At 36.4% G+C, this 17891-nt stretch overlaps 1 protein-coding gene across 2 annotated transcripts in view; it reads right to left on the bottom strand.

Annotated features, from left to right (window-relative positions):
* The window catches only part of SV2C (synaptic vesicle glycoprotein 2C), a 267533-nt gene that overhangs the window by 8295 nt on the left and 241347 nt on the right, over positions 1-17891 (bottom strand). The window lies entirely within an intron of this gene.

Here is a 17891-nt window from a genome sequence, read left to right on the forward strand (position 1 = left end):
AAGAGTTACTTCAAGAACATTCAACTATTATAATAAAGGTTTAAAGTCTTCTCAGATGGATTATTCTGCATATTATGGGGACATTAAACCCTCAAAAGCAAAAAACTAAGACAGAGCCAAGGCAGCTGGTGCTTTGTTTTCGGGCCCCTCTGTTGACTCCCTCACTACCTCCATTTGGACAGTTTCCTGCAGCTTTGAGTCAGAAGGGCAAGAAGGTGTTGAGGAAGTCCTGCCCCCTTTCTCTCGGTTCTATTCCACTAACTAGAAAAGCTTACTAAATGAAAACTTAAATGATCTCATCAACTATCCTGCAGCTAGCCAAGAGGTAGCATTTTCCATCTTCACAAGAGAGCATGGAGCCTGGGGAGGACAGAAAGGAAGATTGACAGTTCTTGGCTTAAAATTTAACATTTTATCAAAATGTCATTTCACAGCGCTATGTACAAATGAAAATATAAAATTGCATTGACAAAGGAGGCATAAATATTAATTATAAGTCATTTGGAGTTTTGTGTCTTAGTACATCCTTTCTTCAGTTTGCATGGTCAGGATTTGGCCAACAGAACAAGCTGTTAGGTAACTTTGCTGGATAAAGATATGATTATGTCTGGGCCAAGTGCTAAAAAAAAAAAATAGGAATGTAGGCAGTGGGAAGGAGGGTGAGGAAAAAGGGAGAGGGTGAAAACCAAGGCTGAGACAGATACTAAGGAAGCTGCTTCTTGGGCAAGAGCTCACCTGGCCTGAGGAAAGTGAGGATTTTGAACCTTCAGTACCTTCACAGATGGCTTTTATGTAGGTCTCCACTGGTTACCTGATCTGGTCCAGTTATATAGAGGAGGGAAAGTCTTTGTGTCTCCCCAGACAAAACCCTGGATCCCCTAAATCCCAATAAAAGGTTGGGGAGAGAAGCAGCCGGCAGAGAGCATTTTGATGGAGAAGCAAGGTAGAAATCAAGTCTTTTATTATTGGAGGACAGCAGGATGTCCAAGCAGTGGCAAAGAGTAGGTTGGCTCTGGGCCCTAAGGTGGAGGTGTCGGCCCAGGTAAGGGAGTGGGGACAAATGTGTGAGAGATATGAGAGCAGGAGGGGAGGGGAATATGGTGTCAGTTGAGGATCATGAGTTGTGGGGGTGGCAATCTCATCTGGCATGGGAAGAAAAATGCCCTTCTACATTTCTGTTCCCTGGAAAATTCCAAATACTTTTTTTCTTTCAACTTGCAGAGACAAAAATTGGCCTGAATTGATTATCACTATGCCCCAATGTGATATTTTTTATTTTTATAATGTGTTTCCTTATGGACGAATCAAAATTAGCTAAATATAAAAGAAGGTTGTGTGAGCCAGAAAGTATCTGATTGTTACAGTATGTCCACCTTTCTTTGGCATATTCACAAATACACTAATCATTCAAGAGAAAGGAAAGAGACAAATGTTTATTTAGTATCTACCATGTGCCAAACTCTGTGGTAAGTGCTTTACATTTATTATCTTATTTAATCCTCACAAAGTCCTGGGAGGTAAGTGCTATTAATACCTTCATTTTGCAGTTGGGGAAACTGAGAAAGGCAGGAATTAAGTGACTTGTCCAGAATACTCACCCAGCTAGTAAGTCTCTGAGGATAGATTCTAAACTCAGGTCCTCCTGACTCTAGGACTAATGCTTTATCTACAGGGCCATTGCCTTGTTTGAATCCAGCAGACTTCTCAAGTGCTTACTAAGTATAAGATACTTTTCAAGGTTGTGATAATAAAAAGACAAAAACATTATAGGCCCTGCTCTCAAGGAAGTTATATTTTACTGCATGTTTGCTAACTCCCTGAACTAGAATTGCTATCCATTATTCTTCTGGTAAAGTCAGACTCCGAGGTCTCATTGCTAAATGAAGAGTATTGCCATCCTCTCAAAGACTATGCCAATAGTTCCAGCTCTGCTATTTCTATTACACTGAGGCAGTTTAATTGTGGGTAGGAGATTATATTTATCACTTGAGGACCAGCTAAATGTTGACTTCAGGATGATGAATTTTCAGCCACTGCAATTTTCAAAGTCTTGCTATTAAGATTGGTATCTGCATCAGTGAAAGAAGTACCCATATTGATGAAATCTAAGATCATTTTGATGAGCAGCACTGTAGTAATGAGTCAAGAAGACTCAGCTTCATGAGTTCAAATGTGGTCTCAGGCATTCACTAGCTGTGGGAGCCTAGGAAAGTCACTTAATCTTGTTGCCTCAGTTTCCTCATCTGTAAAATGATCTGGAGAAGGAAATGGCAAACCAATCAAATATCTTTACCAAGAAAACCCCAAATAGGGTTATAAAGAATTGGACAGGACTTAAATGATACAATAAGGTCATTGAAAGATTAAAATAATCATCGTCTAATAGTAGTATCTCTATATTTTTTCATATCTTTTAAGATATTTGCTATTGACACTAATAAATTTTCAACACATAAAGGATGTCTTTTACTTTTTTTAAAAGAGAGGTAACAGACTATAGGTATGGAATGAGGCATGTATTATTCAACCTGGCCAATGTACTGGTTTCCTTTACTTTTCTATTAGAAGGAAGGATTCCATGGGGATTATTGTTTGCTCATTTTTCAGTTGTGTCTGACTCTTTGTGACCCTATTTCCTTTTCCAGCTCATTTTACATCTGAGGAAACTGAGGCAAAACAAGAGTTAAGTGACTTGCTCAGGATCATATAGCTCGGAAGTGTCTGAGGCCAGATTTGAACTTCCGTCTCTCTGACCACAGACCTAACAGTATTTACTGTGCTATCTGCTTACCCTCCATATGGGTAGGAATGGCATTATTGGGGAGTCATAGTCCTAGAAAATGTGTCATCAATAAAAAATTTTCTTTTTTGAACTTTGTCAACTGAATCTATGGCTAAAGGTGATAATCCTTTTACTACCTGCAAGCAACCTAGTAACCAACAACAAAAAAGAACTTTTTAGTCAAACTATAAAGTAAGTTGATTCCTGCAGTTTAGCAGTTGGCAGTAGTGTGGAATGTGGAGGATATGTAACAGGATCTCTTATGATGGAAAAAAAATGGGAACTTCTGAAGAGAGAATAGGGGGAACTAGCGAAATGCATTAAATAAGTCACAAGATCATGCTATTTTTTATCTCTTTTTTTTTTTTTTTTAAACGAAGAGATTAGTAATGTCAGCACCAAGTCCAAAAATGAACAGATTGCTTACGTGGAAAATAATTGAAAAAATAAAGTGACTTAAAGTTTGCTTTTTGAGTATTAGAAGTTTGAATAATTAGTGTTCAGAAGAGAGTATAAAGAAACTTCTTCCTAGGAGGAGATCTAGAGATGATGCCAGGATTCTGAAGTTGTCCTCTGTCAGCAAAAATGGTTTTGTTTTTTTTTTTAAAACATTGGTTTAACAATTTAGTCTTTTTTTTTCTTGGAAAAAAGAACATGTTTATAAACTTAACACTTTAATGTTTACAAGGCAGCTTTCCACTTAGCAAATTGGTGAGGTTGAGAAAGCACAAGTGATGTTATCTCCATTTAATCTTGAGGAATCAGTCTCAAAAAAGTGAAAAGATTTGTTCAGTTACTAATTCTAAAGGATAGGACTTGGTAGAGCTCTCCAGGGTTTACCCTAAGGCTCTTATGAACTTTAGTTTGGGTCATTAACATTAGAGGAAGGTATTGTCTCGTTTGTTGTACATAGAGGAGGAAAGAAGTAAGAGATTTTTAACTTTTTTTTAAAGAAGCTTTTCAGCATCTTCAAGGGTTAATAAAATGACCAATATAGAATTTACATCTGGCATAGAAATTACTAGGCAAATGATGGTAGGATAGGGAATGTAACATAATACTTCCCCAATACAAGAAATATCTTGTTTTATACTACTGAGAAAATGTTATAGACTGCTTTTTTTTTTTTTTTTGACATTCTAATACTAACAAAGGCTTGCATAAAATTTCCTGAACATACTCGATTTTTCTATTCAGTGCTCAAAGGCAAACAAACATACTGATTGTTTGGTATCCATGGGATTCTAAGGAAGATTCCACTGTCCTGATTTCCCAGGAATCTGCATTTTCATTTAGAAAGCAAAGACAGTCTTTGAGGAGGACAATTTGCAGGAGATTTGACACCTATGACAGGCTTAAAATAGTGGCAACCCACTAAAGAATTCATCTCCCTTTCCTTCAGGGAACACTTGCAGCTGGAGAAAGTGGGATACTTTCCAACTTTTTGTGGTAGAGGCCAGTCATCAGAAACAGTGCAGTTTTAGAAAGGTCTTTCACAGAAGGGAAAGTCTCTTTGAGAGTTCTGTGCACATGAGGTAAGCAGAGCTAAGTTAAACACAGTTCCTTGTACTTAGGAGAAATGGATAAAGCAAGGTTCCTACAGACAGATAGATCCTGGTGGTGTGAAGTCTCCTGCTGTTGGCTGGTTTCTAGGCAGCTGGGGCTGACTCCAGCAGCATTTTACATATGGTAATGAACCCTTTCCATCTTCTAACAACTACCAATAAACAAAAGTGTGGAAGGGGAATAAACATTAAACCTATTTAGTTCCTTTTCTTACTGAAAATTCCCTTGTTTATATCATGTTCTGATCTATTTATTGGAACCTTTTGAACATTAATTTCCCACCCCCTCCCCAATTAATGGCACATTGTGATAAAGTAGGAGTACTGGCTTTTCTCATTTGTAATACTCTTTCTTCTCTCCTTTCTTTGCCTCCTTCTCTTCTCTTTCTTCCTTTATTCATCCTTTTCCTTTCCCTTCCCCCTCTTCTTTTCCTCTTCCTTCCTCCTTTCCTCCCCCATCTCTTTCTGTCTCTGTTTTTTTCTATCATTCTCTCTCCCTCTCTCTCTCTCTGTCTCTCTGTTTCTCTCTCTCTCTGTCTCTCTCTCTCTCTCTCTCTCTCTCTCTCTCTCTCTCTCTCTTTCTTATTATTAGCCCCTTTGTCTGACAAGTGTGAACTTGGTTATATATAGCAGGTTTCCTGCAGGATATTCTAAATGGTTATGGGGAAAGTAACAGCCAAGGCCATTGTGATCTGACCTGGTACCTATTTACCCCTGGGACTTTTTCATTGAACAGACAGGACTTCATTTCTTGGATTTTACTTTTAAAAATAGTGACAGAAAGACTACTCTTCCCCCAGCCTTCCCTCCTTCTTCACTATTAGTGGTGGTAATGATGCCTTCAGAGGCAGTTCAGGAAAGGGTAAATAGAAAAGGTACAATAGGCTAGTGATTTTGAAGACTGGGTTGAGAATGTTTTTCACATTTTATTATAGTTTCACTGCCTATTCTTTATCTTTCATTTCATCCTATTCTACTATTTTTCTGTCCATTTATGTGCTCCTACCCTTCTATCCACCATTATTTCTGGTGAAGAAAACAAAAGTAAAAACAACATACACTTTCTCATGCATGGATGAAACTGGAGAAGATGTAGACATCTCTCAGAAAACTCTAGGAAATATTTTTTAAAACCTGGATTTGTCATTTCACTTTTCTAGGGAATTTCTTATAAGGGAAACTCCTACCACTAAGACAGATCAGCACCTGCTCTTGCAATTTATAGTCTCCTTATATAAGTTTCCTTATTGCTGGCTATAAAAAAACAAATTGAGATTTCTGTGAAAGTAAATGTCCTGGAATTTGCACTAAATCCACCAAAATCAATAACCAGCAAGTATGGACACTGTCCTCCATAAACAGAAATGTAGTCTGACTAGGTGCATGAGCACTTGGCTCTTGGTCATAGTTCCTTTTCAACAGAAGGAATGACTACAGTGATTACTGCTCTTACAAAAGAGCAGTCATTGTTATTATTTACAATATGCTTTGATTCAGTCATCAGAAAAAAATTGAATAAATTGCTGGGGGAAGCCAGTAGATTCTTGGGGTGTATAGGTGAGTGAAAGGGTAGGGAAATGCACTTATTTATGGCCTTGGTAAACTTTCCTCTGAGAAATGGAACTTTTCTTAATAGAAATATATAAATTTGACTTCACTAGTAAAGTGATACAACCTGCTTTTTTTTTTTTCCCTTAGTCAATCTTTAAATTCATTAGTGAAAATATTTTAGGAGACCAATAGATCAAAACTTGAAAGAACAAAAGGTAATATCTGGAGCATATCTTCTCTTTCTTTGTGGCTTTATTTGATCTCTTTTTGGATATCCTGTTTCTCCCCAAACACCAACCGGGAGGTGATCTTAATCAGAGAATGGAGCTCTTTGGCCAAAATGTCCATTTCAGAGTGGAGGGTTTTTTTTTTTCCGGGGGGGGGGGAAAGGAGGGGGAGAGGAAGGGTTTGGGATCTGGGATTTTTACATAATTCCTCAGGGAACCCAAATTTGTCTATCCTCTGATCACCTCTGGAGAGGAGAAAAGGTGCAACTCTTCCATTATACCAGGACAATTCTTGAAATTCCATTTGGGAGGATAAACTCTTGAGAAGTATCTTATCTGGTTCCCATCTTATCAAATGAGGGCTTTCCAAAGGAAACCAGGTAAGAGGTGGGATGAAGATGGAATTTCAGGAAGCTTCTAGAACTTGTCTCTAAATGAACAAATTCCTAGCTTTCTAATACAAACCAAGTCAGGAGTATTAAGATTTTTCTAAAGAATTGTGTCTAGTTTTGTCCACACCATTTGAGAAGTGATGTGATATGGATAGGATAAAAGACTTGGATTCAAATCCCTTTCCATATACTAGTTGTATGACTGAGCAAGACACTTGCTCATTGAGGAGCAATTGAGGTTGGTCTTGGTGATCTCTATGGTTTCTTTCAATTCTTGGACTATGATCTGATAAAAGACGAGAACATGTGGAGAAAGTTCAGAGAAGGAACCAGAGAGAAAATTAAAGAGCCCAAGTAGAAGGGTAGGAACTGGGATTCATAAGATGATAGACTTTTAGCTGAAAGGAATTTCAGTATCTGTTGAGTTCAGCTCTCCTCACTTTATAGATGAGTAAATTGGGCAGCTTGGTAGTGCCATAGTACACAGAATGCTGCACATGGAGTCAGGGAGATTTATCTTTCTGAGTTCAAATCTGACCTCAGAGACTTCCCAGCTGTGTGATTACTTAACCCTTTTTGCCTCTGTTTCCTTATTTGTAAAATGCATTGGAAGAGGAAATGGTAAAGCACTCCAGGATCTTTGCCAAGAAAACCTCAAAAAGAGGTCATGAAAAGTCAGACAGGACTACAAACAACTCCACAATAACAAAACGGAGGCAAAGGGATTTTAAGTGATTTACCTAGGGTTACCCTGCTAGTAGGTATCTGAAGAGATATTCTTCAGCTCAGATAGGTATATAGATGATATTTAAAGCATTTATTATGTGTCAGGCATTGTGTTAAGTGCTGAGAATACAAATACAAGGAAGCAAGGCAACGAAGTGCCTTTAAGAGCTTATATTAAAATGAGGGAAATTTAGAAAAGAAGAAATTTTGGATGAATTGGATGATTTTTAAGTGTATGTAGGACAATGAGCATCAATTTTAAATTTCTACTATGGTGAGAAAAGAAGAAAAAATGAATTCTAAATAGATTTTAAATGAATTATAAAAAGAAAGATTCCTGAAGGCAAAAATCATGTTGCATCAAAATACAGCTTTTTAAGGAAATTGTGCAACTGCCTTCTCTGGAGAGTTTAAAAAACAAGATGAATTTTTCTCTGTATCCTATGCTGAGCAAGGGATTGAGAAAAAATGGCTTTTTAACAATCCAGCCTTAGGATTTTCTAAAGTTTCTATTTTGTTCTCAATGCAGGCTGAGCTATTGATTATCCTGGTCTTTAACAGTAAGAACACCCAAAATCCCTCTGAAGGAAAGAGGCTTGAGATTAGTTAGGGCAACATTTACTGGAGTGGGAGTGGAGGGAGGGAGGCAGGCCAGACTTTGACTCTGTTGTAAGGAAGCAGCTGTCACAAAGCCAAAAAAAGACTTTCTATATAGTTTAAAGAGTGTACTTGGTCGTAGCTATTTCTCTCTACTCAGTTTTTTCCACTTTCCAGGAGCTCCATCCCTTAGTACCTGGGGTCTTCTCACACTAGAACATCTCTCTGACTCCCTTCTTCTAATAGTAAGTATTTTTCAGGGTCTCTTTTTTGGAGAGAGGACTCAGGTCAGGTCAATCTTCACTCCCCTTCTTACTCTTTAAATTTTATTACCAAGTCTTAGCTGCCTTCTTCCTACAAAACTTTCATTAGTATCTGGAGTCTTCTTACTATGGAGTATCCTCTAGTGTAGAGGGAGGAATTCAGAAAAGGTCTGTTTCAATTGGGAATGGGAAGAGGCAGCCAAGTGCAGGCACAGTGCAGAGACCCAGGGCCAGGGCCAGGTTATTACCTGGGAGACTCTTAGCCAAAATACAGCAATGTTAGCTAATCTGTTCTGGTTCAGAAGCCAATGGATCAGCAGATTAGCTATGAGACATCCAATGCTAATACCATATGCAAATAGTGAGCCTCTGAACCCCAGAATAAAGTAGGATTTGGCCATGCCCACCCAGCATAGGGAGGAAGACAGCTGTACTGGCCCAAAATACTCTAGTCCCATTTTCTCTTTGGTGAGTTTTCTTAGGGTTTCCATTTTGGGTGGGTCCAAGACTGGCCATTCTTCATTCTTTGGACTTAATCACCATTTCCCCATGGATACTCACCTCCCAGCTTTTCAGTTCCATTTATTTTTGTGTTGTTTCTCATCCATTAGAATGTAAACTGCTTGAGGTCAGGACTTTCTTTTTGCTTATATTTGTATCCTTTTGAAGTAATGATTGATTTATAGTAAGTGTTTATTAAATACCTGCTACCTGGCTGTTGTCCATTATATTCTTTCTTTGACAGAAGGAGGACCAGATAATCTGTCTTTTCAAATCTATAATTTTTTCTTGAGAAGATCCCATTGACCAAATCACTATTAGATACAAGGCCAACATCCATAGCTTGAGCTTGATTCCTGCCAAACCAGACTCCTCTACCACCTGGCCCACAGCTTTAGCCCTTGATGACATGCCAGCCACCAGCAGGGGATCTTGGCCCCAGAAAGACATGGCTGCATATATTTGTGGGATTATTACATGTGAGAGACATATAATTTTTTTCTATCTTTAAATCTGCTCCCAGGTAAAAAGGAAAAAAAAAAAGCAAGTCCTTTTACATCATATATATCCTGGCTCTAACCAGTAAAAGATAGAAAACTAGCAGGGAAGACACTTTATTTAGAAAACAAAAGACATTATTAGAAACATCATGATATCCTGAAATTTTCTGGGCCAATTTCTCAACTGGCTAAGATGTCAAAAAATGGCATTTTTCATGGAGAATTCCATGGTGGATGCATAATACATTTCTATATATTTGTAAAGCAGAGACAGACATCTTGATTTTGTGTGTGTGTGTGTGTGTGTGTGTGTGTGTGGCCAAATCAGTTTTCATATTCCCCAAAAACAATAGTTTTCTGACCTCAGTGACAGAAATTTAAACTTACTCACCTTCCTCCCTCAACTCTCATCTAACAGTAGAGTCAACATGTATTAACAGACAGAGTATTTGACTTGGAGCAGAGAGACATCTGGGTTTCCATCCTGCCCCTGATTTCTACTAGCTGTGGGACTCTGGAAAAGGTCCCTAACCTCTTTGCACTATCATAGTCACATAACTTGAACACACTGAATTCACTTATGTTTACAAATAGGGTTATCCTAACACATAATGGGAAGAGACCTCAAAAACCATCTTATACTAAATTATCTCCATTACTGGCCTGTATAATGCTTGATATGCTATGAAAGATGATTTCTCTTAGCATTTGAACTCAGATTCTCTTAATTCCAAATTTAATCCTCATCTCAGTGCAACAAGAAATTATCATAAGATCATATATTTAGAATTGCACAAGACCCAAAAGGTCTCTTATTTTATGAGAGGATTGAGGCGCAAAGACAATGTGGTAGATAGAGCAATGTGGGTCTGGAGTCAGGAAGACCTGAGTCAAATCTGGCCTCAGACACTTATTAGCTATATATGCTTGGCAAGTCACTTAACCTGTTTGCCTCAATTTCCTCATCTGTAAAATGGGGATTACAGAACCTTACAGAATTATTGTGAGGATCAAATAAGATTATATTTATAACAATGCCTAGCACTTCATAGGAACTATTTAAATGTTTATTCCCTTCCTTTCCAAAAAGCTTAAATGACTTTTCTGAAGTCCCACATGTCACAAGCAGTTGAGCCAGGATTCAGTGTTCTTTCCACTGCATTACCCTTCTTGTTAAGGAAAACAAACAGTCAAGGCTACACAGATTTATGATGTTGACTTAAAATTGAAAAAGACTGGGTGATTTCCTTAAGGTCGCAGGGCGACTTAGCAGATTTAGATGTCTCCTGAACCCTAATTTAGTGTCCCCACCACCACCCCATCATACTGAATTGTAAGAGCCAGAAAAGAACTATGTCATCTAAAAAAATTTCTTCTGGATTATAGGTGTAAAATATTGTATGACATGATCAACATTTTGGTCGATTTTGCCAAACTGCTTTTTTTTCCTTCTTTGTTTGATATTTTGTTGCAAGGGCTACATGACTGGGGGCTGGTTAGCAGAGAGTGAAAAGATAAATTTAGAAAAAAATGTATTATAGTAATAAAATGCATCAATATCAATTAACATCAAAATACTATTTGATTGACCTCCTGATAAAGTCCCCACCACTCCAAAACGACATAAAACCCCTCATCAATACACGTATACACACATCCCTCAAAGCTCTTAGAGAAAGGAATTAATTGTTTAACTCTGCCCAGGTGTTTAATACTATGCCAGAGGGATGGGGTTGGGAGGGGGAAGTAATATCCCAGTTAAATTCTTTGAAAGCAGATGCTTGGTTCGGACTAGATGAAGACAGCAGATGTGAATGATCAAGATTATTATATTCAAATCCTCTTCTGAGATCATGTCTGAAACCAAACATAGAACAAGCAGAAGCCTCAAAATAAGAGAGGAAGGAGGTCAGTGATCAGAAGAAAAACACAAAATCTGGCTTTATAAATACTCACGAGACTTGCTTGATTGGACAGAAAGAATCTGACCATAGTCAGAAACCAACAATGAGAGTCTGGATCTCATCACTAGTGGAAAGTAGGGGGTGTTTTGTATGAGGACTCCGGTTCTGGACTCCAAAAAAAGAGGGACCATTGGTAGGGACAAAGAACGCAATGAATTGATTGGACTTGGAAAAATTGCTTTGGATGGATGACAAGTTGTGTTGTGCTTGGAGAGAAAAACCTTCATGTCCACAAGGTGGCAGCAGAAAATCACCATTGGGAAATTGATACTTGGAAAAATTAGTATTGGCAAAACCACGGCCAGGGCAAGAAAAAAGTCTAGATTCTTCTGATGAGAGCTTTAAGCTCCATGGCTCAAAACAAAACAAAACTCCTCTTAATCCCCATGATTTAAAGAAAAGAAATGAACCTCAGTGAATTAGAATATTTCTTTGGGCAGTTGGAAGACATCTCAGAAGAGCAAGTCAGGAAGGATGGAGACAATTAAGAATCAACTTGTGTTTTGGAAAGAGCACTGAATCTGGTGTCAGCTTTGGTTTGAGTCCTAGCTCTGGCACTTACCTATTAGACAGGTAAACTTAACAACTTATGGTGATGTAGTAGAGTGCCAGGTCTGGAGTCAGGAAGATTCATTTTCCTGACTTCAAATCTGGACTCAGACACTTACTAGCTGTATGATTCTGAGCAAGCATTTAAACATGTCTGCCTCAGTTTCCTCCTCATCTGTAAAATGAGCTGGAGAAGAAAATGGCAAATCACTCCTGTATGTAAGCCAAGAAAAGCCCAAATGGGATCACAAAGAGTCAGACATGTTGAAAACTGTCACAACAACCACAAATACTTAATCAATTCCTTATCTATGAAACAGAAATAAGTTTTATACTACCTTTGTAACAGATAGGTAGGACAGTTTTAAACATAAATATGATCCAGTTGCACACTAATTGGGAAACAATGAACTAAGCCATAAAGTGTTCTTATAAATTCAAGGATGTTTGACAGAAGTCCTGAGAAGAAACGGGATATGGGCAGATTTTCTTGCTCTGGGAGAGATTTTATGGAAGAATAAAGAGGGTTGTTGTGAGGTCTAAGGAGCACAGGTATAAAACTGGAATGGAATTTTATGTCTATTGAGCCTAAATCCCTTCATCTTACAGAGATGAGGAAACTGAAATCCAACAAGTTTGAGTGACCTATCCAGGATCACAAGGAGTCATCATTAGAAATAGGATATGAACCAAAGTTCTCTAATTCTAGATCTTGTGCTCAGATAAAGAATAATACTTTATATAAATCTACATCCATTTTTTTTATTATAATTTCACTAGAAACTGTTTGTGTATTTACCTTCCATGAGGGGAGTACAGTAATCAGAGAAGTTCTATTCTATTGATCCTTACTTAGTGAATGGCCAAGATGGCAGAATGTGGCTGAATAGAGAAAATGCAAATTTCTTTCCTGCTTGTATGTTGGACCTCTTGGAAGCCATCACTAAACAGCCCAATTGTTTGATGTGTTTCTATATGATGCCTCTCAAACAGGACTTCTCTCTTCATTCTAATAGTCAAAGTACATAATCACAACTACATTGATGTTCTCTTCAGTCTTACTTGAAATCTCTCCCAGGGCAAGATCTACTAAGACCTCCCTCCTTTTCAGAACTTCTGTCAAACATCTTTGAACCTAAAGGAAGACCTTATGGTTTAGTTTATTCTTCCCCAATTAGTGTGTAACTGTTTATGTTTAAGACAATCTTATCCATCTATTACAAAGTGGTTCATAGGTCTTGAGTCAATACAAAAGATGTATTGAACCGCGACTCTACTGATAAAATAAGACCACCCCTCAATGAAATAACATGTACACAGATATGAAGTGTAGTTTATATAAAGGAGAAGTCCAAAAAGCATTCAATGAGAGTTCATAGGAATGAAAAATGATTTCCATTGGGGACGGGGGGGAGAGGGGGAATCATGTCAGACACCATGAAAGATGTTTTGGAACTTGAAAGAAGGAGGAATTTCAACAGTCAAAAATTGAAGGGGAGAGCATGCATACTCCCATTGCAGCATTCTGGATAGTGTCCCCTGCCTTAAGTCTTTCCTCAATCCAGTCCATCCTGCATTCAGCTATCAAAATGATCTTCCTAAAATGCAGGTCTGAACATGTCATTCCCCTATCCAATAAACTCCAGTTAACTCATTATTATAATTTAAGAGTCAGATACAAAAATTCTGCATTTTAAAGTCTTTAAAACCCATCCTGTTACTATCTTTCTAATTTTCTTTTACACACTAGCTACCATTCAGTGACAATGACCTTCTTGCTGCTCCTGGTATAAGATATTCCATTTCCTTGATACTATGGTTTTTTTTTTAAGTATGTTTTCATCAGTTTTTATATCATCATTGTTTTCCCAGTATGCCTCTCTCTCTCCTTCTCAGAGAGCTGTTCTACATAACACATAGTATTTAAGACAAAAAAAAAAAAGAAAAGAAAAAGGAGAGAAAAAAATCAGTATAATTGATTAATGAATAGGAAAAAAAGATCTGAAATATGTATAATGTGTAATACCAGTGAACTTCCCACCTCTGCAAAGGGCTGGGGAGTGGATATATGTTCTCATATCTTTTTTTTTCCAACTCTGCACATTTTCACTTGCTGTCCCCCGCATCTGGAATGTTCTCCTTCCTTGTCTCTATGTCCTAGCTTCCTTCAAGTTCTAAAATTCTACCTTCTGAAAGAAGCCTTTCCTCTATTGATTTATTTCAATTTGTCCTATCTATATCTTGTTTGTACAACTATTATTAACTCATTAACAATTTATTAATAAGTAACAACTTATTATTAACTTTATATATTAGGCTGTGACTTCTTTGAGGGCAGGGACTATTTTTGCCTTTTTCTGTATATCAAGTACTTAACATACTTCCTGGCTCTTAGAGAGTGCTTAATAAATAAATGCTGTGGACTTGACTTGAATTTACTCCAGGTGTGAGAGAGAGTGTGACCAGAAAAGAGATGCCAAAATCAGAACTGGGGATGGTGAGTAGTCCAGTTGTCTGTAATATAGGATAGCATGAAATTAGGCTATAAAGCAGATTGTAGCCAGATTGTGAGGGCCTTGGATGTTAGGCTAAGAAATATGTACAGTCATCCCTTCCAAATTGCAACTTGCTCCATTGTGGTTTCGATATATATAATTTTGATATAGCATAAAAAATTAAATCAGAATTTTTGGGAGTTTTGCAGAAGGTGCAGATGATACTGCAGGCAAAGAAACATAGAGAAAAAATTTAGAAACTCAGAAATGCATACAATTTATGTATGGTATAATATAATATTAACATTTTTTATCTTTTAATTACATTTATATACACAATTTCTTCTCTGTTATGAAGGGAGGGCCAAAAACTTTACATGTATTTTGCTGGGATCCTGAGATTATGGGAGCACTGTGCCCTTAACTCTTACAATGTAGAAGAGATAATCAGATTTTATTTAATTGGCAAATATTGACCAAACATCTACTGTGTGCAATGAATTGTGACAGGTGCTGTGATACAAAGACAAAAATAATTGTTTTTTAACCAACCAACCAACCTAATAGAGAAGATGACATATGCAAAAATTACCAAAATTATCCCCTCCAAAAGACTAGGAAAAGTGCATAAGATTTGAAAGTTCATGGGAGGGAGAGACAATTGAGGGAACTAGAAAATGGAGGTAATGGCATTTGAGCTGGCTCTTGAAGGATTGCCAGGGCTTCACTGGATAACTTTTGGAGAAGGATGGAAAGATATCCTAATCTTAGCAAAGATATAGATGCAGAAACTTCTTCTAGCATAGGTAGAGTTCAAAAGGAAGCCCAGAGTATAAGAAGGGAGATAAGGTTGAAAATTGATAAGGTTGAAAAAGTATAAGAAGGGAGATAAGTTTGAAAAAGTAGGTTATAGACAAAATGGTCATAAAAACTTTGACTTTTAAGTCAAGGTATTTAGAGTTTTTCCTGTGGACAATGGTAGGAATTACTGAAAGTTTTTGAGTGGCAAGTGACATTATCAGAGACATTAGAAAGATTAATGTTCCAAATTGTTTTCCAGAATTGTTGGACCAATTCACGATTCTGACAACATTTATGTATCTGTTTTCTTGAAGTCCCTCTAACTTGTCATTTTCCTTTTTTGGTCAACTTTCTCAGTCTGATTAATATGAGAGAGAACCTCAAAGTTGCTTTAATTTATGTTTCTCAAATTATTCATAAATTTGAGCATTTTTCATTTGGCTTTTGATAGCTTGCCCCCAACAGTTAATAAACTGAATATTCTTTCATCCAGCAATTATTATGAAGTCTATATCACAACAAGATAAAAGAAAAAGGAAAGTACACATATGTAAAAATATTTATAATAGTTCTGTTTGTGATGGCAAAGAACTGAAAACTAAGAGGGTGCTCATTATTTGGGGAATTTGAGTGAATTATGTTATATGAATGTAATTGAGCACCTATGGATTACCCTGTTTATCTCTTGTATGTACATAATTATTTTCAAGTTGTCTCTTCTAATAGTTTATAAATTGTTTGAAAGCAGGAATTGTTTTTTGCCTTTGTTTTCATTTTCAGTGCTTAGCATAGTGCCTAGCACATGGCAGATGTTTAATAATGCTTACTTATTATTATAAAATAAGAAACAATTTTGCAGTTTCAGAGAAGCCTTTGATGTAAAAGTGAACAGAATAAAAAAAAACAATTTATACGTAATAACAGAACAACTTTGAAAGGCTTAATAAGGTCTCTAACACAATAGGAAGCCGTAATTCCAGATAATACAATGGAGAAACTGAGTCAAAAAGATCCTATTTCCTTTTTGAACAGGAAATTTCCCCACTTTATTAATCCTGAACCTTTGATACTCTCTGGACTTTCAATACATAATTGACAGTCAGATATGATTCTTGTCTATAATCAAACAGAGTTAAGATTGTTTTTCCCCCTGTTATAATAAAAATCAGGACAGTCTGTGTCCTTTAGGGGATGAGTCTTGACACTGTAATAACTATGTCCCTCCTTTTTCTTTCATAGCAAACTATATATTCAGGGCAGTGAGTAAGTTTTATACGTACAATACTAAATCGACTAATTAATAAATTGATACTGGAACATCTGAGTTACTATAATAGGATGCAAGTCTGAAAAAGTTTATGGTCAAATTATAATATGGGGATAATATTCTCCTAATGGGGGAATTAAACAGAGTGACTATATAAAGATATAATATAAAAGTTTTCTAATTAAATGGAATATAAACTTTGAGAAAACAACAGGATACTTTCTCTGAGAGCTATATACATATGTATATGATTACTTCCAAATTTATCTAGCAGGGAAATTTGGACTTTGAGTATGTATGAGAAAATGTTCTCAAAATTAGATTAAGGATTTTACATATAAAATTATATTAGTAATTATAAAATAAAAGCAAAATTATTTTCTCATTTATGTTTTTTTTAAGTTCTTATATCAGATACAGGTTTATTTATTTATTTTAGGTACAGGGTTTCAGTAAAGATAGAAACAACAAGTAGTATGCAAAAAATTGGAATAATTTGAAGTTTCAGGTTTGGAGAACCAAATTTAAGGATTGCAATTGTATTAATTCTTATTACTTACTTCTTATTATTTAATTCTTATTACAAATTGTATTAATTCTTATTACTCTGAGATTTTAGCAGAATTATCTGGGAAGAACTACAAGTGATTAAGAACCCAGAGAAGCTGGGCCCCTTTCAAAGATACCCTGAGAATGAGACTTATGACAGAATGTTCAATAGAAGATAGGATCAGATAGGAGACATTTGGGATTCCAACAAAATGTGATGATTAAATGAATATTTATGGTGGGTTACCAAACTAGAAGAAGAAAATATTATTTAATATTGATGATCATCATTGTATTATTTTGAGTGTTTGTTTTGTGTTGTTTATGTTTGTTGCATTTTTTTGGTTACCTCAGTCACATGTAAATTTCTCCTTTTAAAATTAGTCTGTTGTAAGCTTTCTAAGTAGTTTGATTTGTCGCTTAATTTACATAATATTGATTATGAATATATGAAAAATATTTCAGATATATGGCTTATAGATAAGTTATCCATGGGGGAATTGGCTGCCTCCTCTCTCAGGGTCAAAAAAACAAACAAACAAACAAACAAACAAATAAAGGAGAATTAAGAGAATTGTGGAAACTGAATGAACCACACTGACATCTTGTGACTCAATTCTGGAGATAGCTCAGTTTCTTTTCTATTCAGGTATGGGTCTAATTCAATTTCTGCCTTATGAGAAAACTTTATTCAGTTTTAGGAGTTGTGACAAAACTTTATTGCATTATTTGAATCTACCCTTGTGTGATTGGGAAGCTGGAGCACTTCTACATATTGCTTAGACTTTTAATCAGAACCTAAGTAATGCTGACCAAAAACACAATGAGATCCAAAGATTGACGCAGAGTTTTCTCACAATTAAATATTTAAAGCAACCGATATGTCTTACCTGAAAACTAGCTCTACTAATCAGGCAGTTATTGTTTCCATATTCCTTTGATTAAATATAGACACTTAGGAGGAGTGGGACATCCATTTTTCTTATTTCAGAAAATTGTACCTGTTTGTTCTCCCTGTCCTGATTTGGAAAGCCCTAATCTTTCTTCTAATTAGAAATCAGATTATCAAATTATAGATTCTGTTTTGTATCCTGCTTATCTATCTCTCCCCGTTTTGGGGATCCATTGTCAAGCTGAGGAGACCTGGTACTGATTTGCTTTG

The sequence above is a fragment of the Sarcophilus harrisii genome, chromosome 1 (assembly GCF_902635505.1).
Source record: "Sarcophilus harrisii chromosome 1, mSarHar1.11, whole genome shotgun sequence".
NCBI classification, from domain to species: domain Eukaryota; kingdom Metazoa; phylum Chordata; class Mammalia; order Dasyuromorphia; family Dasyuridae; genus Sarcophilus; species Sarcophilus harrisii.